This window comes from Antechinus flavipes, chromosome 5, assembly GCF_016432865.1.
Source record: "Antechinus flavipes isolate AdamAnt ecotype Samford, QLD, Australia chromosome 5, AdamAnt_v2, whole genome shotgun sequence".
Lineage (NCBI taxonomy): Eukaryota > Metazoa > Chordata > Mammalia > Dasyuromorphia > Dasyuridae > Antechinus > Antechinus flavipes.
Window position 1 is genome coordinate 21,211,884 of NC_067402.1, and position 23,209 is coordinate 21,235,092.

Sequence of the window (23,209 nt, forward strand, 5' to 3'; positions counted from 1 at the left end):
CTTTTCCTTTAAGGCTGGCATCTCATGTGCCTCCTCACCCCTTGCAGGGGTCCTGGACAGGGATGGCCTGGGCTTGGGGGCTCCTGAGGAGGAAGATCAGGGAAATGACCCAGCTGGTGGTGTGAGAGGTGTGGGCCCTTTCTGAATCTCACAATCAGAGAGGACTGGTCTCAGGCACTGAGGGCTTATTCATCAGTGTCTCTCTCTGCGGCTCTCCCTCCTCCAAGCTTAGCCATACTATTAGTGGTTCGGAAGCTGACCCGGACAAATAGGGTCAGGGAGGGGGTTGGGAGGTGTCCGGTCTCCTCCCGATGATAACTAAGATGCAATGCAGGAATATTATTCAGTCTTAAATATGTTTGATATTAATGATATCAGTTGGATTCTTTTTAGATATTAGCACATGTTTATACTGTCAAGTTTTCTTTTTAGAGAAGGGACGTGAATTCTCTTAGCATTTCTTTTCTGATTATCACTGGTAATAACTGGTGACTGTCATTCAGGGTGTGTGCGTGTGTGTGTGTACTTGCCTGCATGTGTGTGGATGTCGCAAGTGATTTAGTATGGAGAGATTTTATGGATCTATTTTGGAGGCTATTAGTACTATTTATAGACTCTCTTGCTCTTCACTTTGTATTCACACGTGTCGCTGAGTGTTTCGTAACATACTAACTGCCTAATAATGGCCTTTTCATTCATTTGTTTGTTCATTCATTCCTGTCAGCTAGAGGGGATAATTATTATCCCCATTTTACAGATGAGCACACTGATGCCCAGGAATGGAAAGTGATGTGACCAGACAGTAAGTGCTGGTCTCTAGATTTTTTGTGCTGTCATTTGTTCTTTTGTACTTCACAGTATATAATGCTTTCTACCTTTTATTCACTTTAAACAGTTGATAATACTTATTTTCTTTTTTGATGATATAGCCTGGGAAAAAATAGAAATATTATAGTTCTCTTTATATCCCTTTTATAATTTTTAAACGAGCTCTGTGGTCAAAACCACTATTGTAAGTATGCTTTCAAGTCAATCCAGCATTTATTTAGCTTTCACTGTGTTCCAGGACAGAGAGACCCCCAAATGAAAGTGATTCTACCCTCCAGAAGTTGACTTTCCACTGAGGTAGTGTTTGCCATGACTGTTTCGAGTGATATTTTTTCATAGTACAGTACAAAGAGAAATATGAAAAAAGAATAAAGACCAGGATCAGGAGAGGGACTTCATAGTTGGCTTGAATGATTTGAAAGGTCTTTTTTTCTCTTAGACCCCAAAGGACCCAAGTGGAAATTACAAAGACAAATTTCAGTTTGATGGCAAGAAAACCTTCTCAATCATTCAAGCATGACCTGGGGTGCTGGGGAGAGTGGAGGGAGGTGGGGTATGAGATGGTGAAAAGGAGTGTCCCCATTCTCTGGAGGCATTCTGGCAGAGCTTGGATGACCATTAATCAGGCACATTGTTGTGGTGATTCTACTGTGGACCAGACTGAAGGGCTGTTAAGGTCTTTTTCAACTCACAGATACTGTGACTGATTCTGCCCCTATGATTGTTGCCTCAGAAAGATGGAGTTCAAAGACTTAAGTCTTGGGTTGTGGGATTTGGGAGAGGAAACGAGCCAACTTTCCCATTTCAGTGATTTCTTATTCCCCTTATTTAAATGATCTGAAATATAAAACAAAGACACAGAACCTTGTGATGTTGCTGGTTTTCAAGGCTCAGGCGTGTCAGAACAATTAACTAGGCGACATGTTTCCCTGATTGGGATCTCTCCCCTATATATGTTGATGGCCCTTCATGTTGAAAAATATCTTTCATGAAGTACAGTTTTAACAAGACTCACATATATTTAGGAAAGTTTGCATGATGTCTGTAATTCAATTCGGCCAACCTTTATTGCAGATTTATTATGTGCAAGGGGATTGTGCTCATGTGGAAGGTGAAGGCAGGTTTTTTGTTGGCTTTCACAGCCAGCTGCGTGAAGGTTCTAGCTCCTGATCCTAAACAATTTCTCTGGACCTGGGATCAACATCTGTATCAGAATCCTAGAACATGAGGGTAGAAAAGGATCTCGACTGTCTTCTAATTGAGGGGTTCTTAATCATCTTGGCATCGTGGACCACTTAGGCAATGTGAAGGAGTTTCTGAACCTTTTCTCCAAAAAAAAAAAAATTCTTAAATGAATAAAATAGACTTGCAAAGAATCCAATTATATGGCAATCAATTCAGTTACCAAAATATGACAAATAAAGTTCATGGACCTCACGTTAAGAAACCCTGATATAATATAACCCATACCCAAATGGGTCCTCACTTCAATGTCCCAGACAGGTGTTCATCTCTCCTCAGTCTTAATTATAACATCAGTGTATTCCATTGCATAACGTACCACAGCTTGTTTATCCTTTTCTGAAGTGTTGGGCGTTCAGTTGTCTTCATTTAAAAAAATAATTATACTTAAATGCTACTCTGAAAACATGTAGACATATTCATCATTTCTGAAAAAGATGATTATGAAGAATATAGAGAAATAGTGGAAGACTTATATGTGCTAATCTAAATCAGGAGAACAGCATATGCCTTTATAACAACAATATAAATGGAAAGGACAAAACAAAACTTGGCTCTGGGTATTGTGATGATCAATGCCAGGCTTTTTTAATGGATTCTCTTTTTTGTCATTTTACTTGGTGAAATCCTCAGCTTCCATGGATCCAATTAGTCATCTCTGTAGAAGATTCACAGATCTATTTATGTAGTTCTAACGTTCTCCTGACCTCTAGTCCAGCTGCCTGTTGGATTGCTCAGAGATACCTAAAACTCAACCTCTCTAAAACTTAACACTTTATCTTTGTCCCAAATCCTCACCTTTTCCCTCCTACCCTCCCTATCCCAGTCTTTCAGGCTTCCAATCTAGACATTATCTTAGATTCTTCACATATGGTGCCAAGGTCTGTCAGTTTTATCTCTTCAGCACCTCTCTTGCTGATTTCACCTCCGCAGCGTCTCTTGCTGATTTCACCTCCGCAGCGTCTCTTGCTATTTCACCTCCGCAGCGTCTCTTGCTATTTCACCTCCGCAGCGTCTCTTGCTATTTCACCTCCGCAGCGTCTCTTGCTATTTCACCTCCGCAGCGTCTCTTGCTATTTCACCTCCGCAGCGTCTCTTGCTATTTCACCTCCGCAGCGTCTCTTGCTATTTCACCTCCGCAGCGTCTCTTGCTATTTCACCTCCGCAGCGTCTCTTGCTATTTCACCTCCGCAGCGTCTCTTGCTATTTCACCTCCGCAGCGTCTCTTGCTATTTCACTTCCGCAGCGTCTCTTACTCATTTCACCTTCACAGCGTCTCTTGCTGATTTCATTTCCTCAGCATCTCTTGCTGATTTCACCTCTGCAGCCTCTCTTGCTGATTTCACCTCCTTGGTGTCTCTTGCTGATTTCACTTCCCCAGTCTCTCTTGCTGATTTCATTTCCTCAGCGTCTCTTGCTGATTTTACCTCCTCAATGTCTCTTGCTATTTCACCTCTGCAGCATGCTGATTTCACCTCCTTAGCCTCTGTTGCTGATTTCACCTCCACGGCCTCTCTTGCTGATTTCATCTCCTCAGCGTCTTTTGCTGATTTCACCTCCTCAGCGTCTCCTACTGATTTCATCTTTGCAACATCTCTGAATATGTCCCTTTCTCTCCTTATCATCTCATACCTGGACTGTTGCAATAGCTGTTGGGGGGTGGGAGTGGGGTCCGCTTGCCTTGACTCTCTCCACTCTAATCCGTTTAGCCACTCAAGTGATTTTCTTAAACTACAGGTCTGACTTTGGCACCCTTCCTAATCAGTTAATTGCTGTGGTTCCCTATTGTGCCCGAGCTCAAATACAAAATGCTGTTTGGTACCATTAACCGACCCCTTCCTCCCTTCCCAATCTTATTATACCTCATTCCTCTTCACCTTCTCTTAAAAGTTATTGTTATTTTATAACAGTTATCTCTCCTTGGCACTTCCATCCCCATCATTGCGCCCTTCCTTATAACAAATTAAAACAGTTCAATAAAAACTGTGAACATAAAGCAGGTTTTGGTCTCTTGGCATCTGCCTCTCCACCTTAATCTGGCAACAGGTATTTATGAGGCACAAGCACTTGTTAGGCCATGGTGATATACACACAGAAATGAAACAGTTTTTGCCTTCAGGGTGCTTACATTCTATCATGGAAGTTTTTTGATTTTAAGCCTGAAAAATGTTTTCCTTGAGAATTTTCACTGGATCCTCTCTCTAGTGTGTGTGTCCCTCTCACTAGTGGAGAAAACTCAGAGTGAAAATCTCCAATGTAGTAGCCTTGATAAATGAAAATTGGAATTTATTTAAGTTATTGATTAGTGTGGCTGGTGCTCATAACCTGAATATTGATTCATAGAAGGGAGTGAATAGTGGTTGTGTGGCAATTAGTGAAAAAATGGGATTCACTTTATAGGAATTCAATTTACACTCTGCTTTTTGGATTTTTATTGATAACTTTTGTTTTTACATCCCTTTGATGGACCCTATTTCTCTTTTTGTCTTCTTCATCTTAGGAAACTATTCTTTATTACAAAGAATTTTTTTGAAAAGAGGAAAAGGAAAAAAAGAGTAAAAGTGAAGAATTCATTGAAAAAAATTCATGCTTCTCTACTCCTCCCCGACCTCTCCCTTTTCCAAAAAGGTGGGGCAGGTGGGTGTCCTTTGTGTCTTTCCTTGGAGCCAAGCTTGATTATCCATCATTTTTAGTTTTTTCATGATTGTTCTTACCATTCACGTTGTCGTCATTGTGTGTGTTGTTTTCTTGGTGGTGCATTTCCTAGGAGCCCTGTGCTGCTCTACTTGTATTTGTAACACGTAGGCAGGCTTTCCATTATTAAATGTCCAGCCGTCTTTTAAAATGAGGAGCTATTCAATTAGTAGACACAGCAAGAGGCAATTAAATTAAACCATGTATCCTTTCTAGGATTAGTCAACAAAACAATCTGTGAAGTACGAGAGCCTAAAATCTGCCCTTTAAATCCAAACATGCTAGTTAGGGAGTGAATAATGGCTGTGTGAGGACCAGAGCGAGCGCCTGAGGTTCAGGGTCTTTTTCTGCTTTTGGTTGAAGGCTTTCTTTGTGTTTCAGGCCCAGCTTGGCTTCAGAAACTCAATCAAGGTTTATGCATATGTGACTCCAAATCTCAGATACTTATTAGCTGTGCGACTGAGCAAATAGTTTGGTCTCTACCTACCTCAGTTTTCTGGCCCTTGAGGTCATTTCCAGGTTGAGATCTAGGACTTTTGGATCTACTACCTCTTTGCTGGAAGAACTCTGCCCTGTTCCTGGTTTGTATGAGAGGGGCCAATGTAGAACTAGGGAAATCCAGTAGGATTTAAATAGACCTTTTTGGGGATGGAGGGCCCGTGTGTCTGCCAGGGACAGCTGGGTGGCTCAATGGATAGAGCACGAGCCTTGGAGTCAGGAGAACCCGAGTTTGACCTGTTTACTAGCTGTGGACCCTAAGCAAGTCATTTCATCCTGCTTGCCTCAGCTTTTCCCTCTGTGAAATGAGATGGAGGAGGAAATAGCGAACCTCTCCAGTATCTCTGCCGAGAAAACCCCAAATGGGGTCACAGAGAGTTGGGCTCTAGACGCTGGCTAGTTCAAATTCAGCCTCTAGACACTGGCTAGCTGTGTGACCCTGAGCAACTCATTTCTCCCTGTTTGTTTCCTTTCTCCCTTCCTCCTCCTTTCTGTCTCAGTGTGTCTCTTTCTATGTCTTTGTCTCTATCTCTGTCTCTCTTTTCCCTTTTCTCTCTCCCCCCACTCTTTCTCTGTTTCTACCTTTGCCTTTCTCCCTCCCCTCTCTCCTTCCCCCTCCCTTTTCCCCTCCCACTCCCTTTGTGTTTCTCTTCTCATAGACCCAAAGGGAGTTCAGGATCTCACCTCATAAGCATCTTGGCTCCAGGAGAAGGGTGCTAAGTGACAGATTCCTTTGCGACCGGCCCTGGAAGGTTCTCCCAGCTGTTTGGGGTCCTTGGAGGTTATTGATGCAGCATTGCCTCTAAGTGCTGGCTGCTCTGGTGGTTAATGGAACTTGTTGGGAGCCTTTAAGTGAAGGATTACACAGAAGGAGGGACTGAGTGACTCTACCTTTGGTACTTAAGCCATCTGAGATAAGTAGACGTTGGGCTCCTGGTCTGGGAAATCTTAGCAGAAGGGGCCTCTGCCAGTTTGGTTTTTTCCCCTAAAGCAATTTCTTTGACTTTCAAAACCTTGATCTGCATGAATCCTTCTTTTGGCCAAGAGCAATTCCTAGTCCCAATTTCAGGTTCCTTAATGAGAAGGGGAGGCTCTCCTGGCTGTCCTGTGGTGTCTGGTTCGCGTCATTATTTAGCCTAAGTTTTCATTCCTTAGCTCTGAGCTAAATACTGCTCTTCTTCACTTTCCCCCCAAAGGTCCTTGATCACATTCTGGGATTTCTCATTTACCTCAGTCTTTTTGGAGATTGTTTCTTTTCAGGTTGAAAACCTTCATGTACATAAGTGCTGAAGGAGAGGTTAATTTGGGTCCTGACGTGCCCATGTTTGGGCTGGCCAAGTGAGGTGATTCCTGAACTCCTCTGGTGCCTCCAGGTCATGGGGTTGGAATCAGAAAATGGGAGAAATTGAGTTTTAGAGCGGACGGGAAGTCCCTGTCCTTTGGGGTCCAGTCAGGGCCTTGGCCATCGCTGCCCAGCAGGCTCTTGGTCACTTAGTCTTCCTCCCTTGACCTCAGCATCATCATCCATAAAAAAAACAGCTGCTACTTGATCTCTTAAGATATTAAGAGATTTCAGAACAGGCCCTAGTCTGTGGTCAGAGGTTCTGGATTCAGATTCTGTGTGACCCTATAGAAGCTTGTGTAGCTTGAGGAACTCTTGAGCCATTGGGCTCCTTTATCCCCCAAACACACACACACACACACACACACACACACACACACACACACGTGCGCACATGTGCAGCACTCATACCGATGCAGCTTCTATGGCATAAGGTGATTTGCCCCCTTGCTCTCTTCTCCCATCCCAACCTCCTCCAGTAGACGGCACGGTGTGTGGACCTAGTATTAGGAAAATCTTGGTCTGCTCAGAAGCTTTACCTGTCCTCCTTTCTCATCTGTGAAATGGGGATAGTCCTACCTGGTTTCACTATTATTTCTGAGCTTTTGCCCTCATAAGGACTAAATCTTAATTCAGGTCCATGAAGAGGAGGATTTGACTTTTTTTAAAATAGTATTTTATTTATATCAGTTACATGTAAAATAATTTTTTACATTTATTTTTAAAACTTTGAGTTCCAGATTCTCTCCTTTCCTTCCTTTCCACTCTGGTTCCTCCACTCCCACTGAGGAAGGCACGTGTGAAGTGATGCAAAGCTTTTCCATAAAAATCATGTTGTGAAAGAAAATAGATTCTCCCTCCCCCCCAAAAAAAATCCATTAAGAAAAATAAACTAAAAAGTTTCCTTCAATCTGTATTCAGATACAATCAGTTCTTTCCCTAGTATAGATAGCATTTTTCATCATGAGTCCTTCAGAGTAGTCAGGGATCATTATATATATTGCTGAGGAAAGCAAAGTCATTCCACTGACGATCCGCTTTTTATTTGAGTGAAGACATCTTTTATTTCCCGCGACCCACGTCCATATTGTCTCACCCTTTGCAAGATGAGCTCCGTAAACAGCAGCCCCGTTTTCTTGTGGGTCGTAGAACCCTGGTGCCGGCAGGCTGCTGGGCACACTTAATAAATGATTGTTGATTGATGTAAGGAGGCTTTCCAAGGGAATAAGATTTGCTTGTACTTTTGAGTGGATAGAGAAATGTCGCCGCTGTTTGTATAAAACTTCACCTCCCACCCAGCGGAGAGTGGGCGTTTAAAGTCCCTCACTCAGGAACCCCTCGAACAGGCTGTGATGGGCCGCTTATTCACGCCTCCTGAGAAAGGAGGGGCAGGGAGGGGACAGCAGATACAGTCTCCTTGTGGATCGATGCCCTGTGAGGATGCCCATCAGGACCGCCGTGCAGGATAATTTATGGGTTGGCTTGTTGGACGGGCTTGAAATCTCGAGCCATGTTGGGCTGGGGGTGCACGGAGATCGCAGGCGGTGGATGTCGTCGCCGCCCCAGCCGTGTGACTTCTGGTCACTCACGTGGCATTGCACGGTCTAATTATAATCTAGCCTCAGTTGTTGTGGAGATACTTCTCTGTTCTCCCCTTAGAAGAAGAAACTTTGCTACTGGCTGTGTGTCCCACACCAGCAAGTCCTTCCTTGGCCGGACCCCGCTGGCCTCTGCCTGTTGTCCGGCTTGGTTTTGTTGTGGAGTGTTTGTCATTTAGAAATGAGCTGGATTTGGATTTCTTTGAGATGCTTGTTATGTAGTGAGCGGGGTGATTTCATTACCTTAGTTGGAAGATCTGGTTACTAAGGCAACTGGTTACTGGGTTGGATTTAGGAGAAGTAAACTGGAGGCCTGATACAATCTTGAAATCCTTAGATACATTCCCTGGCGTGCCCTCCCTGCAGCTCCCACACTCAGCTCCCAGCGACTGGCCACCTCCACGATTGTCCTCTCCCCTGCCCCCTTCTGCCTCTGGATTTCTCATTTCTCTGCCTGTCTAAAAGCGCTTCTTCTCCTGCCTCGGATTTTTCATCTTTTAAGTTCTCTATTAATGTCTTTTGTGGGGTGATGTATGTGTGTGTGTGTGTTTAGGAAGGGAGAGGGATACTGATACAGAGAGACAGAGACACACAGGGAGAGACAGAGAGACAGAGCGAGACGAGAGAGATGTCACCATTTAAGTGGGTGTTTTTCTTATTAAAAACTTGCTTTTGATGCATCCTCGACTCTTACCAGGATAACTTTTTGAAAGATAAAAATGTAATGTCCACCATCAGTTTTTATGACCTTAAAAGAGCATGGTTCAGCTGAATTTTCATTTAAGGAGGGTTTATTAGGGAGATTGCTTTTCTTGTTTGGATGTGGGACACCCTTTGGTTCTCCTGCACTTTTAGGAGTGTTCAGAGCGGAGCCCAGTGCCTTCTTCTGGGCCCTCCCACCTGGGCTCTCCAGCCTGGCCTAGCCAGGACTGAGAGAGTCTGGTCTCTCTCGCAGCTGTCTCTTTTGGGGTACTCTCTCTATCAATGATATGACGGGGGTGGGGGGAGATATCCATGAACCCTCGGAGCAGTCTATCCGAGGGCTCACTGGGTTTAGGTGTCATGTTTGTATAGATGATCCCCACTTCTATAATTGGTTTCCTTCCCCCTTCTCAGTTCCTTGACTCTCTACTGGATTTGTCCTCGTGGTTGTCCCAAAAGCATCCAAAAAACAACTGTTCTTTCCCCCAAGAAAACTTAGCAGAGTTTCTGAGGTTAAAAAAAGAAAGCATTATCCTCTTTTTTTATTAGGAAAGAAATTTTCGTTTTTAAATTTTCTTTTGGCTTAGGATAAGAGCCAACTTCATAGGAACAGACTGTTCTAGTGTTAGAAATTACACATTTATTTTCAAGCAAAAATGTTTTGTCATACAGTAAGGTCATGGTGATATTTTTGTAAGTCTGTCCATTTTTGTGCTCTGAATGGAAGCTAATTGGCTTCTTTCCCTCTCCCTTCTCCCTGAAATGTTCCAGCGCCTTTGTATCTAAAACAGCTGGTGCATCGCGCCTGTCACCTAGGGAATCCTTCACCATATGGCTGAGGTTTTAAGGATAAAGTAAATTCCAGCCAACCCTGCTTCTCGCCTCACAGATCTGTTCTCTCTGCCATACGGCATTCAGACACACGGAATCACTGTCTGAGGCCAGGGCTGGCTAATCTGATCCGGAGGTGGGGAGATTATTATCCTGAAAAGACTGTTTACGTAGCATTCATTTAATGGAGGACTTGGCAGTTCTTTGTCAAGCGAGGATTCCCAGTTGGAAAATCAGGATCGTCAGCTCTTCTGAAATTGAGGGTTGGCTGCCAGGAGTTACCTTAGAAGTAATTCTAGATATTAGCTAAGTGAGACCCAGCTGGGTTGTAGGGTTGTAGGCATGCAAGGCATTATCCCAATCCCAGGGAAAAAACCCTTGCCGCGAAACACCTCCGAACCACAGATTTGCCTATTTCTGCTTCTTTGAATCCCAGACCTTTCCCTTACCTCTTTGGGGAACTGACTCATCCTTGCTGAACTTTATTTTATAGATAACATTTATGGTCCTGTGGTCTGGGGTGTGTGTGTGTGTGTAATATACAGCTTGATTTTTGTTAATACTGCTATTTATAATTTTTGATGATTTTTTTAAAAAATTACTGTCTTTTCCTGAGTTTCATCTCCCAAATAAAGGGATACCTTTGTCTATCTGGTAAACAAAATCTGTGATCCCTTCTCAGAATCATTTTTTAAAATACCCAAAATGAAATACAAAGGATTACAAAGGAAGCTTGATTTTTGTTAATACTGCTATTTATAATTTTTGATGATTTTTAAATTTTATTTATTTATTTATTTTTCATAATTATAACTTTTTATTGACAGAGCCCATGCCTGGGTAATTTTTTACAACATTATCCCTTGCACTCACTTCTGTTCCGACTTTTCCCCTCTCTCCCTCCACCCCCTCCCCCAGATGGCAAGCAGTCTTATACATGTTAAATATGGCACAGTATATCCTAGACATACTATATGTGAGCAGAACCTGACAGTTCTCTTGTTGCACAGGAAGAATTGCATTCAGAAAGAATGGGGAAGAAAAACAAAAATGCAAACAGTTTACATTCATTTCCCAGTGTTCCTTCTCTGGGTGTAGCTGCTTCTGTCCATCATTGATCAATTGAAACTGAGTTAGATCTTCTCTTTGTCGAAGAAATCCACTTCCATCAGAACACATCCTCATACAGTATCGTTGTTGAAGTATATAATGATCTCCTGGTTCTGCTCATTTCACTTAGCATTTGATGATTTTTTTAAAGGTTACCATCCTTTCCCCAATTTCATCCCCCAATAAAGGGATACTTTTGTCCATCTGGTATATATCTACAATCCTTTCCTCCGAATCATTTTTTGAAATACACAAAATGAAATACAGAGGATTATAAAGGAAGCCAGTTAGAGTGAAATAATAGTTCCCAAATCAGTCAATGATCAATCATTTTTATTAAGGGACTGCTATTTTCCATAGACTAGGCTTTGTTATAAAAGCAGGTTCTCAGACCCCAAGTGGAGAATCCCTGCCCTAATGGCATCTACCCTTGTAACAAGAAGTCACCATTAATGGAAGAAATTTAGTTAAGCAGCATGTACCATACTCCCTACTGGAAGCCTGCCATCTTTCCACCAAGGAAGAGAGGGGAATGTTTTATCTCGGTGAGTTCCCTGCTCACTGATCTCTTCCCCGGTGCCTGTGAGTGTTGTTCTCCTCAAACATCGTGGATCATTTTCCTGGTTCAGCTCATTCTCCCTGGCGTCATTTCATACAAATCTTCCAAAGATTCTCTGATAAAACGTCTGAGGCCATATAGAAATGCAAGTCCTGTGGACTTCTTTGTTAGAACAGAAGCTCTTTAAGGTCAGGGACTATCGGGCTCTAGAACTGGTACCAAAAGGAGGTATTTAATAAGTGCTCATTCATTCGTTCTGCCATCATGCAAACCATCATGGTCTGTGTCTTCATTCCTCTTTTCGATGGAAACCATAATGGCAGAATAGAAAGAGTAGAAGCTTGGGTTAAAGTTGGAAGAACTCGGTCACTTACTCTTTCTGTGCTCTTGGGCGGGTAGTCACTTTACTTCCAGGAGCTCCGCTTCCTCAGTTAAAAGATGAAGGCGTTGGGCTCTCAGATCCCTTTCCATCTGTGATCTCTCCTTTTGGGGCAACTAAGTGGTGCCATGGAGTGGTATCAGACTATCCCTGGAGTCATGAAGACCAACCTGAGTTCAAACCTAACCTCAAAAACTTATAAGCTCTAGGCTCCTCCCAAGGTTGTTAAAAAGTATCAAATGAGAAAAGTATCTATAAAGCGCTTAGTATAGTGCTTGACACATAGTAGGTACTTAATAAATGCTTATTCCTTCCTCTGACCCTCATCTAACATTCACACTTTATTAATGTTCCTGCTTGATGGATTTCAGATTTCAGAAAAGCCTGAACTGATGCAAAGTGAAATGAGCAGAACCAGGAAAACATTGTACACAGTGACGGCAACATTGTATCATGAGCAACAGTGAAGGATTTAGCTGTTCTTAATGTTACAATGATCCAAGACTGTTCCAAAAAACTTGGGATGAAAATTGCCACCTTTCAGAGAAAGAACTAATAAAATCTAAATACAGATCAAAGTCTACTAATTTTTACTTTATTTTTTTATGTTTTCTTTTTCTTTTTTTTTTTCACAACACGACTAATATGGAAAGGGAAAAGGAATATTTCTGTTTATTGCTTTTTCCAAATTTTCAAGGAGTATCTCTCTCAACCTTCACTTTGTTTCTGCATCCAAACCTCAGTAATTTCTGTCACTGTGGATAAATGAACTGCACAGATGGCTTCAAAGCCTCGTTTTTCATCTCCAACAAACTTTTTGCTAGAGGGATGAAAAAAATTTCAATTTGAAATGTTATTGTTTGTGTTCTGATCTCCTCTAGTGATTGAATGTAGAAGGATTAAAAGACGTGCCAGGGGAGGCAAGAGGGGTCTGGGTCAGCTCTTAAATAAGGAAGGGTCAACCGAACCACCAACCCTGACAGTCTCATGTCTTAGTAATGGTCTTCACGGGGAGCGCTCTCTGGTCTTCCTCCCTGTGTGTTATATTGCAAGCAACAGATGCATATAAATGGATGTCCACATATAAATCCTAGATTCTGAGGTTGCCTCCTCTCATGAGCCTGCCATTATTGGAGTGTCACAAAGGAAAATCACATTGGTCAAGGGCCATTGCTTGGGACAAAATAAATTTCACTGACGCAGAAATGGGGAAATGGTCTGCACGAATGAGTGCGTCTGGTTAGGATATTTATGGAAGTATATGCAGTATGGCTAATTTTAGGCTTGTTTCTTTATACCCTGGTTTGGGAATTATAAATATGAGAGAGCTATTTATTTTGCATTTTAAGATCATTTCCATTAACATCAGATGTAGCCGAGTGGTGCACTGGATAGAGCCCTGAGTGTGAAGTCAGGGAAACCTGAATTAAAATTTAAATTTGCTGATGTGACCCTGGACAAGTAACATCCTTGATCTGCCTTACTTTCCTCATCTGTAAATTGGGGATAATAATAGCACTTACCTCTCGCTAGGGAGGATCAAAATTTTGTAAAGTGGATATAATTATGAGCTGTTATTAAGTAATAGAGCCTGTGTGACATATCAGTTGAATACTGAGCTAAGTACCAGGAAGGCCTGATTTTGACCCCTACCTTGGAAATTTCGGAGAAGCCATATTTAGACAGTCTGGGTGGTTGAGAATGTTTTCTGTGTGTTCTCTAGTTTATCTGGCCCGGTGCAAATCACTTAATGATTTTAATTATTCTCTCACCCCAGCCCCCCAAATTAAGTCATAGGCTACGGGTCAGAGATCACAATTGAAAGCCACAGGGACCAGAGAGCTGGGGAAGGAGGGATATCACCTGCTGATGCAGTCACCACAGGTGAGGAGGGATTCTTTCTTAATTTCTTTAGTATTTTATTTTTTCTAATTACATGTAAAGATGGTTTTCAGCATTCGCTTTTTTTTTGGCTGAGGCAATTGGGGTTAAATGACTTGCCCAGGGTCACACAGTCAAGAGGTATTAAGTGTCTGACTCAGATTTGACCTCGGGTCCTCCTGACTTGAGGGCTGCTGCTCTCAGCATTCACTTTTATAAGATTTTGAGTTACATATTTTTCCCCTTCCTGCCATCCCCCAAGACAGCAAGCAATATGGTATCGCTGAAATAAATGCAGTCACATAAAACGTTTCTACATTGTGTTGTAAAAGAAGAAATAGGACAAAAGGGAAAAAAAAAGACATGGGGGGGAAAGTGAAAAATTCTGCATTTAAACTCCAGAGTTCTTCCTCTGGCCGCAGATGGCTTTTTCCATCTGTTGGAAGCGTCTTGGATCCCTGCGTTGCTGAGAAGGACCGAGTCCAGCTCAGTGTATTCGCACAGAATCCTATTTCTGTGTACGATGATCTCCTGGTTCTGCTCACTTCACTCGGCATCAGTTCATGTTAAGTCTTTCCAGGCTTTTCTGAAATCGGATCCGCCGAGCAGGGATTGTTTCATTCTTGGATACTTGTGTTGTCTAAATACAGAACCTGGCACGTAGTAGGGGCTGAGTAAACATTAATTGATCAAGGAGGAAACAAGTCACAGAAAGATTTTGCTTTTTCCTTTAGAGGGTTTGATTATTATTGCTTATGGTTTTTTTTTTCCCTGAGGCAGTTGGGGTTAAGTGACTTGCCCAGAGTCACACAGCTAGGAAGTGTTAAGTGTCTGAGGCCAGATTTGAACTCAGGTCCTCCTTTCTCCAGGCTTGATGCTCTAGCCACTGCACCACCTGGCTGCCCCATTTATGTTTTTAAGTAATTTAAAAAAAAATCTTCAGTAGATGGAAGCCATCATCATCATCGCATTTACAAATTGCCTTAAAATGTATAAGGCACTCTACAAACATCAGCTCTTTGGATTCTCTCATCAAACAACCCCACCCACCCAGAGCTTGGTTTGTGCATAGGAAGTGTTTAATAAACCTTCATCCATCCATCCATTGATTCATTCTCTCACTCTCCCCCACTGAGGTCCTTTTCAACTCTGATGTCTTGTGAATGTCCCAACTGCAAGGACCCTTATGGATCATCTCCAACCATCTCCGCTTTATGTAAGGGACTCGCTCGAAGTCCCCGTGGCCGTCGGGAGTAGCGTCAGGGCCCCAAATCCAGCTCCCTGTCCAGGGTCCCGCTGCCTTCGGCTGCACCAGGTCATTCGCTCACTTGTTCCCAGCCTGGACCAGCAGGCGTTGTGTGCAGATGAGATCCCCGACCAGCTGGGGGAAGAATCCATTTCCTGGCGAATCTGGGGGCCCACGACCCCTTGGTACCCTCTGGAGAGCAGCATCGGCAGAGCCGGCTCTTGCTGGGGATCCCCCAGTTGCTGTTTATCTCCTTTCGGATGTAGAGAGACTTGAGAAAACAGACGTCCTGGTGTTGAGTGGAGCGTTGGCTCGTTCATCCTTCCAGGTGTCAGCCCGCGGAGAGTAAGAAGGGTACACAGTGTTCACTGCGTTAGAAGATGCGATGAGCGTGACTTAGTCTGTCATTAATCATTCTCCTCTGTCTTCCTGAAAAATAAGCCCAAGAAAACTCCCCCCGGTTTTGTCTGAGCCTGGCCACCCTTCCACACTTTTTCAGAGCCTCCTTCTCAGTGTCTCTGCGTTAAGGTGGAATGATCAGAGGGTTCTGGTTTGGAGTTCTGCCTCTGATGTTTGATGCCATTGGGCAAGAAACCCTGGTCTTCAGTTCACTAGTGTGAGGGCTTCTGTCAGGTGGTCTCAGAATCTGGGACCCAAGCAGACCTTTCCCCAAGTGCTGTCTCTTTCTATCACTCTTGCTGCCTACAGCCATCTCCTTGCTTCTCTTCCTACTGCTTCTGTCCCCTTAACCCTTCCTGAAGATGGAGGACAGAGGAATGGTTTCTGTGTGTTCCCCTGAGCCGAGGATGGAGCCTCAGGAGGGAACAGCACAGGTGGGGGATGTAATGTGATTTAATTTGGGAATTGGACCAGTCTCCTGTAATGGTGACTTTGCCTTCACTCTCTCTCAGCCGGGATCCTTTACCTCCCTGTCCCAGTCACATGTGAAACCTTGCTCTGGGGGCATCGCTGGCACAGTCCCCAGCCTTTTCTGTCTCTCTCTTGCTCCCAAATGAAGCTCCACCTTGGTCCTGTTTATTGCTTAATCATGTCTGACCCTGTGACCCCATTTGGGATTTTCTTGGCAGAGATAGTAGAGTGGTGTGGTATTCTCCAGCTCATTTCACAAATGAGGAAACTGAGGCAAGCAGGTGGAGTGATTTGGCCAGGTCACACAGCTAGTAAGTAAAGTCAAATGTGAACTCAAGTGCTCCTCTCTCTCCACTGCCCTGCCATTGGTCCCCACCCCCTTTTGTAGTCTGATAATCTATTTTTCCTCTTCCCATGTGATCGCGGTTCTATTTTTTTCAACTTCCTCCTACTTTCTTTCTTTTTTTTTCTAATTTATTCATTTTAATACACATTGCTTTATGAATCATGATGGGAGAGAAAAATCAGAGCAAAAAGAAAAAACCGTGGGAGGGGAAAAAACAGAAAGAAGTGAACGTAGCATGTGTGGACTTAGTTCTTTCTCTGGATACAGGTGCATTTTCTGTCCAAAGTCTATGGGGATTGCTTTGGAGCACTGAACAAGCTGATCATCACATTCTTGGATGTTATTGTGTACAATGATCTGTCCTGCTCACTTCCCTCAGCATCAGTTCATATAATTCTCTCCAGGCCTCTCTATATTCATCCCGCTGGTCTTTTCTTACAGAACAATAATGTTCCATAACCTTCATATACCAGAACTTATTCAGCCATTCCCCAGCTGATGGGCGGCCACTCAGTTTCCAGCTCCTTCCCACTACACAAAGGGCTGCCACAAACATTTTTGCACATGTGGGGCCTTTTCCCTCCTTTAATCATAGCTTAAGTTAACATTTACACAGTTTCTCAAGCCCTTTGAATGTCATTTGCTGCATTCCTCAGGACATCCTTGGGTGGTAAGTGGAAGCATTATCCCCAGTTTTACAAAGAGGGAAACTGAGGCAGATTTAGGGTGACTAAGATGGTCAGTGGCTGAGACAGGATTTGGAACGCTTTATTGATGACCCCCTTGAGACCGTTTTGACCCTTCCTGCAAGACGCCCGTTGGGGCCCCTGGGTCTGGTCTGGCTCTGTGGCCACCGGCTCCTTCCCAAAGCTCCTTGCCCCTGTGGAGAAAGGCAGGGTGAGGGTGGCATCTGACTCCTTTGCGCCGTGCCCTGCCTGGATGGACTCTCGCACGTCCTGGGCCGAAGGAGATCTTTGAGAGATGTCCAGCGGCAGGGGGACGGTTAAGTGGGTCACATTAGTGCAACGGAATGCTGTAATACGATTAAGGCGGAAACACCAGAGCGTCCCATTTCGGGCCCTCCCTCAGGTCCCACAAAGAATTCCTTGTTCATAGTCTCCTTTATTTTACCTCCATTATTGTATGAATAAAACAAAACTGGAAGGAACGGGCAAAAGCATTCTTCTGGGGGCTGTACTGCCAGGATGTTAGGAGGCTGAGATGGATTAATTTAAATATTCAGTATTGAGTTCAATAACCATTGATCAATGGTTTCCACTCCCAGGCACTGTGCCAAGCATGGAGGTACAAAAAAAGGTAAAAAATAATCCGTGCCCTCGGAGAACTTCCAACCTAACGGGAGAGAAGCAGGCAGACAACCATGCAAGCTCCGTGCAGGATAGATGGCAGGTAAGTAGCTGAGGGAAGATGCTGGGATTAAGAGGGCCTCTTCCAGGGGCCTTCCCTGGCTCCCCCAGCTGCTTCTGCTTCCAGAGAAATGGCTCGGTCCATTTTGTGCCTATATGTGTGCCTGTGTCCGAGGCTTGTTTCCTTTAGTACCAGACACCTGGAGACGGCTTGGTAAGGGCTCATTATGTGGAAGTCCCGTGGTAAATTTACATATTTATTTAACAAGGGAATGGACTGGATCTTGTGGTTTCCGTGATGTGTCATTGTCAGGAGACTGTAAGCTTCCTGAGGGCAGGGCCTGCCTCTTCCCCGTGCACAGGGCACCTCTGATGCGACTTTGCTTTTCTGACCCTCAGTTTCCCCATCTGTAAGGTGAGTGGGTGGGTCCCACTAGCCTGAAGGGTCCCCTGAGCTGTGACAGCTGAGTCCCAGACCATCCACTTTCCAGTTATTACTACGCCCACTGTGAAACACACAATGGCGTATCCTTGGTGCATTCTCACCCACTTTCTAGGTTTTTGTCTTTATGGGTTTGTGATAAGCAGCTTTATCAAAGAAAACAAGGGTTCTCAAGCTCTTGAGGCCCAACTTTAGGGAGAAAAACAAAATTGGGTCTCAAAACACTTTTAAAATAAGCCCAGAAGCCTGAATGAAAGAAAAAAAGACTTCTAATCAGGAAAAAATAACATATTGGAGAAAAAGCGGCATTCATTTCTGTCGTCTTGCCGCGTGATTGTGGTTCTCTCTCTCTATAGGAAAAAAATCCCTCACTGATGCCTGGTTTTCACCCTTCTAAACCTCTGGCTTAACTTGACTCAATTATTTTAAAGTTCTATGTTGATGAACAAATTGGAACCATCTTGAGCATTTCCCTTATTGAGGCTTAGGAAAACATACTCCCAGATTGCCTCAGAGTCTTTGCAAGTATTGATTCGGATGCCAAGTAAGTTTCTTCAGATAGCTTTTTTTTTTTCAGGGGAGGGGGCACAAAATCATTTCCCAAAAAGCCTTTCTGCACTGAGCTTTTCTTGAACACGAAGCACAGACTCACATCCCCTCTGCTCAGGGATTGCATTTCATTCCCCTCAACTGCGGTTTTCTCTTTAATGCACAAAGGTGTTTTTTCTGTTAAGTTATTTAAAGCTGCTGGGAACATCTTCGGCCCAAGTATTACAGGAATGCATTTTGGGTCTTTTCCAGCTATAAAAGCATAAAGCTCTTCTTATTCACAGCTCTCAAAGTGCACGAGGCTGCTATTTGAAAAGCCTGGTGGACTTAACTAACTTGACGATGGTGTTGGAAATTTTCCTTATTGGGGTAAAAAAACCAAACCCTCCCATTATTTCATATATATGAAACTGTATTTCATAGACTTGGATTTCAGAGTCATTAAACAAGTAGCACCTGCTGTGTGCCAAGCATTGTGCCATATGCTGGAGATGTAAAGCTCAAAATCACGTAATCCCCCTTCTCTCAAGAAATTTACATTTTAGCAAGGGAGAGGTAGATATCATAGAAGATGCACAAGGTCATTTTGGGGAACAGATGCCCCAAGGTGGCTTTGGATTCCAGAAGATGTGGATTCAAGGCCTGCCTCTGATTCATCTTGGTTTTGGGGAGCCCTAGGTCAGTCACCTTCTTTGAGACCAATTCATTATTTAACTTAAAAAAAAATTACACTGCTGGTAGCAGACTGGAATGTAGCTGGTTCTAATAAATACTTAGAGGTTCTTTCAAGAGTCATCTCCCTTCCTCCCTCCTCCTTCCCTTTCTTCCTTCCTTCTTCCTTCCCTCCTCCCTCCCTCTCTCCCTTCTTCCCTTCTACCTGCCTAACTCCCTTCCTCCTTTCTTGTTTTCCTTCCTTCCTTCCTCTTTTCTTCCTTCCCCTCTCCCCTTCATTTCTCCCTCCTTCCCTTCCTCCTCTTTCTCCCTCCCTCCTTCCCTTCCTCCCTTTCCTCCATTTCCACTTTTTTCCTCCCTCCCCTCCCCAATCTGCTATAGGTTAGTCATGTGCTCTGTAAATGTAATTCCACATTAGTCAGGCTGTGAAAGAGAAAACAAAACAAAACAAAAAGCCAAAAAAAGTGAAAATAGTCTGCTTTGATCCACATTCAGTCTCCATAGTTCTTTCTCTGCATGTGGATAGCACTGTCCATCACAAGTCTTTTTGAATTGCCCTGGATCATTATATTGCCGAGAAGAGCTAAGTCTAAGATAGTTGCTGTTACTGCGTATTGTGTTCACTTAGTATCAGTTCATAGAAGTCTTTTCAGGTTTTTCTGAAATCAGAAAATCATCATTTCTTATTGCTAAATAAACTGTGGCATATGAATGCAATAAAGCACAATCGATCTATTGCATTCATGCCACAGTTTATTTAGCCATTCCCCAATTGATGGTCTCTCATCGTTTCAATTTTCAGTTCTTTGACACCACAAAAAGAGCGGCTGTAAATATTTCTGTACGTGTGAGTCTCTCCCTTTCCTTTTTTTTAGATCTCTTTCAGACACAGACCTAGTAGTGGTATTGTTAGATCAAAGGGTATGAATGGTTTTTATAGTCCTTTGGGCATATTGTTTTTGAGAGTGTTTGGATCACAACTCCACCATTTCCCCACATCTTATCCGACATTTGCCACTTTCCTTTTCTGCCAAATTAGCCAATTTGGTAAGTGTTCGATGATATCTCAGAGTTGTTTTAATTTGAATTTCTCCATCAAAAGTGATTTAGAGCATTTTTTCATGTGACAATATTGATGGCTTTAATTTCTTCATCTGAAAACTTCATATCCTTTGATCATTTTTCATTTGGGGAGTGACTTGTATTCTTATAAACTTGGCTCAGTTTTCTATGTAGTTTAGAAAGAAAACCATTATCAGAAACACTGGCTTAAAAATTGTTTCTCATCTTTCTGTATTCCTTCTCATTTTGATTTTGTTTGTGCAAAGCCACTTTATTTTGCATTTCATAATATCTCTATCTCTTGTTTGGTCTTGAATTCTTCTCTTCCTTATAAATCTGAAAAGTAAATTATTCGTAGTTTTCCTAATTTGTCTATGGTTCATTCTTTTATGTAAATCATGTACTCATTTTGATCTTATCTTGATATATAGTATGGGAGGTTGGTCTATGCCTATTTTCTATCATACTAATTTTCCAATTTTCCCAGTTATTTTTGTTAAATAGCAAGTTCTTATCCTAGAAGCTAGAGTCATTTTTGGGCTTCTCAAATAATAGATTACTCTAGTTATTGAATACTATGTCTTGTGTCAACTTATTCCACTGATCCACTACTCTATTTCTTTGTCACTACCAGATAGTTTGATGATCACTGCTCTATAATATAGTTTTAGATCTGGCTTGAGTTGGTCACTTTTTTTTTTGCATTTTTAAAATTAATTCCCTTGATATTCTTGATCTTTTGTTCTTCCAGATGAATTTTATTATTTTTTCTAACTCTATAAAATAATTTTTGGTAATTTGATTTATATAGATGAATTTAGGTAGAATTGCCATTTTTATTATATTAGCTCAGCTTACCCATGAGGAATTGATATTTTTCCATTTGTTTTGATGTTATTTGTGTGAAAAGTGTTTTGTAATTGTGTGTCTTGGCAAATAAGTTCCTAAATATTTTACATAGTTTATAGTTATTTTAATTGGACTTTCTCTTTCGGTCTCTCCTTGCTGAGGGTTATTGGTAATACATAGAAATGCTGATGATGTATTTGGGTTTATTTTATACCTTTCAATTTTGCTACAGTTGTTGGTTATTTTAAGTAGTTTTTTAGTTGATTCTGTAAGTATACCATCATATCATCTACAAATGAGTCTTATTTTCTCATTGCCTATTCTAATTTTCTTTCATTTTTTTCTTTTCTTATTGCTAAAGCTAACATTTCTAATACAATATTAAATAATAGTGGTAATAATGGGAATCCTTGTTTTACCTTCTGATCTTATTGGGAAAAGCTTCTAGGTGTCCCCATTACAGTTAATGTTTACTGATGGTTTTAGATAGATATTACTTATAATTTTAAGGAAAGTTCCATTGATCTATATTCTTTTTAATTTGTTTTAATAGGAATAAGTGTTGTAGTTTGTCAAAAAAATTTTTTGCATCTATTGAGATAATCTTATGGTTTCGCTTGGTTTTATTATTGATATGGCCAATTTTGCTGATAGTTTTCCTAATATTGAACCAGCCTTACATTCTTGGTATAAATTTCATCTGATCATAATGTATTATCCTAGAGGTAAATTGTTGTAATCTCTTTGCTAATATTTTATTTAAGATTTTTAAATTCATTAGGGAGATTGGTCTATAATTTTCTTTCTTTGTTTTGGCTCTTCCTGGTTTAGCATATTTGTGTCAGAAAAGGAATTTAGTAGAACTTATTTGCCTGTTTTTCCAGATATTTTATAGTATTGGAATGAATTGTTCTTAAACGTTTGGTAGAATTCACTTGTAAATCCATGTGGCTCTGGAGATTTTCCTTAGGGAGTCATTAATGGTTTATTCATTTTCTTTTTCTAAAATGAGGTTATTTAAATATTTTCTTTCCTCTTCTATTAATCTGGGCAATTTATATTTTTGTAAGTATTCCTCTATTTCATTTAGATTGTCAGATATTGACATACAATTGGGCAAAATAACTCCTAATTATTGCTTTAATTTCGTCTTTTTTAAAGCTATATTATGATGTTATTTATTATTATATATTATATCATTTTTGCTTCATTTGTCTATTTTGCTTTATTCCCTTTGTTATTTTAATTCCCTTTTTGATGATATTACTAATTTGTTTTTTTAATCAAATTACCAGAGGTTTATCTCTTTTATTGTTTTTCTCCCAATAAAACCAGCTTGTTGTTTTATTTATTTGTTCAATAGTTACCTTACTTCCAACTTTATTAATTTTTTTCCCTTTAATTTTCGTGATTTCTAATTTGTTATTTGTAGAGAGCCAGGAGGTAAGAATCCATCCCAGGTCTTAAATCTTACTGTAACTTGGCTTACCAACATCTCTTTTCTATTATTAATAGCAGACATATGCTTGGTAATACTATAAGTTGAAAATGTAGCAATTGAAACAAAATGCAAACACTACTCAACAGAATAAAGGCAAACCTTTGAACTTAGGACAGGAAAGAATGTCCACTAGGAGACTAAAAGTATTTGGGAGAAAGATACCTGAGACAATGGCAAAATAAACTTTACTTTGATGTGTATCTCAACTATTTACATCTCTTAACTAACCAAGATCTGGTACTTCAAGGGTTTAATCATTTACATCACAGTAGATTTTGTTGGGCTATAGGAACTTCAAAAGAGTGTACTTTGTATCAAACCTGTAAGCATTTAAGGAGTGTGTGTGTGTGTGTGTGTGTGTGTGTGTGTGTATTTTTTTTTTTTTTTTGTGGTCCTGATCAATACAACTTGAAGAGTTCTAACTGAACTTCTCCTGGCCTCCTGACTATCATACACTTCATCTCACTACAAGAGCTGGACTCCAAAAGTTATTTAATTGGGGATTTTAAATTTGTTTATTTGTTTTTAGCTTTTTTTAAACTGCACGTTCAATTCATTGATCTGATCTTTCTCTATTTTATTCATGTAAGCATCTGGAGATAAAAAATTTCCCTTAAGTACTGCTTTGACTGCATCTCATA

The 23,209-nt window shown here is 41.6% G+C and overlaps 1 protein-coding gene across 2 annotated transcripts in view; it reads left to right on the forward strand.

Moving 5' to 3' along the window:
* Positions 1-23,209, forward strand: part of OSBPL10 (oxysterol binding protein like 10) — a 202,846-nt gene that overhangs the window by 87,868 nt on the left and 91,769 nt on the right. The gene's annotated exons all lie outside the window — the stretch shown is intronic.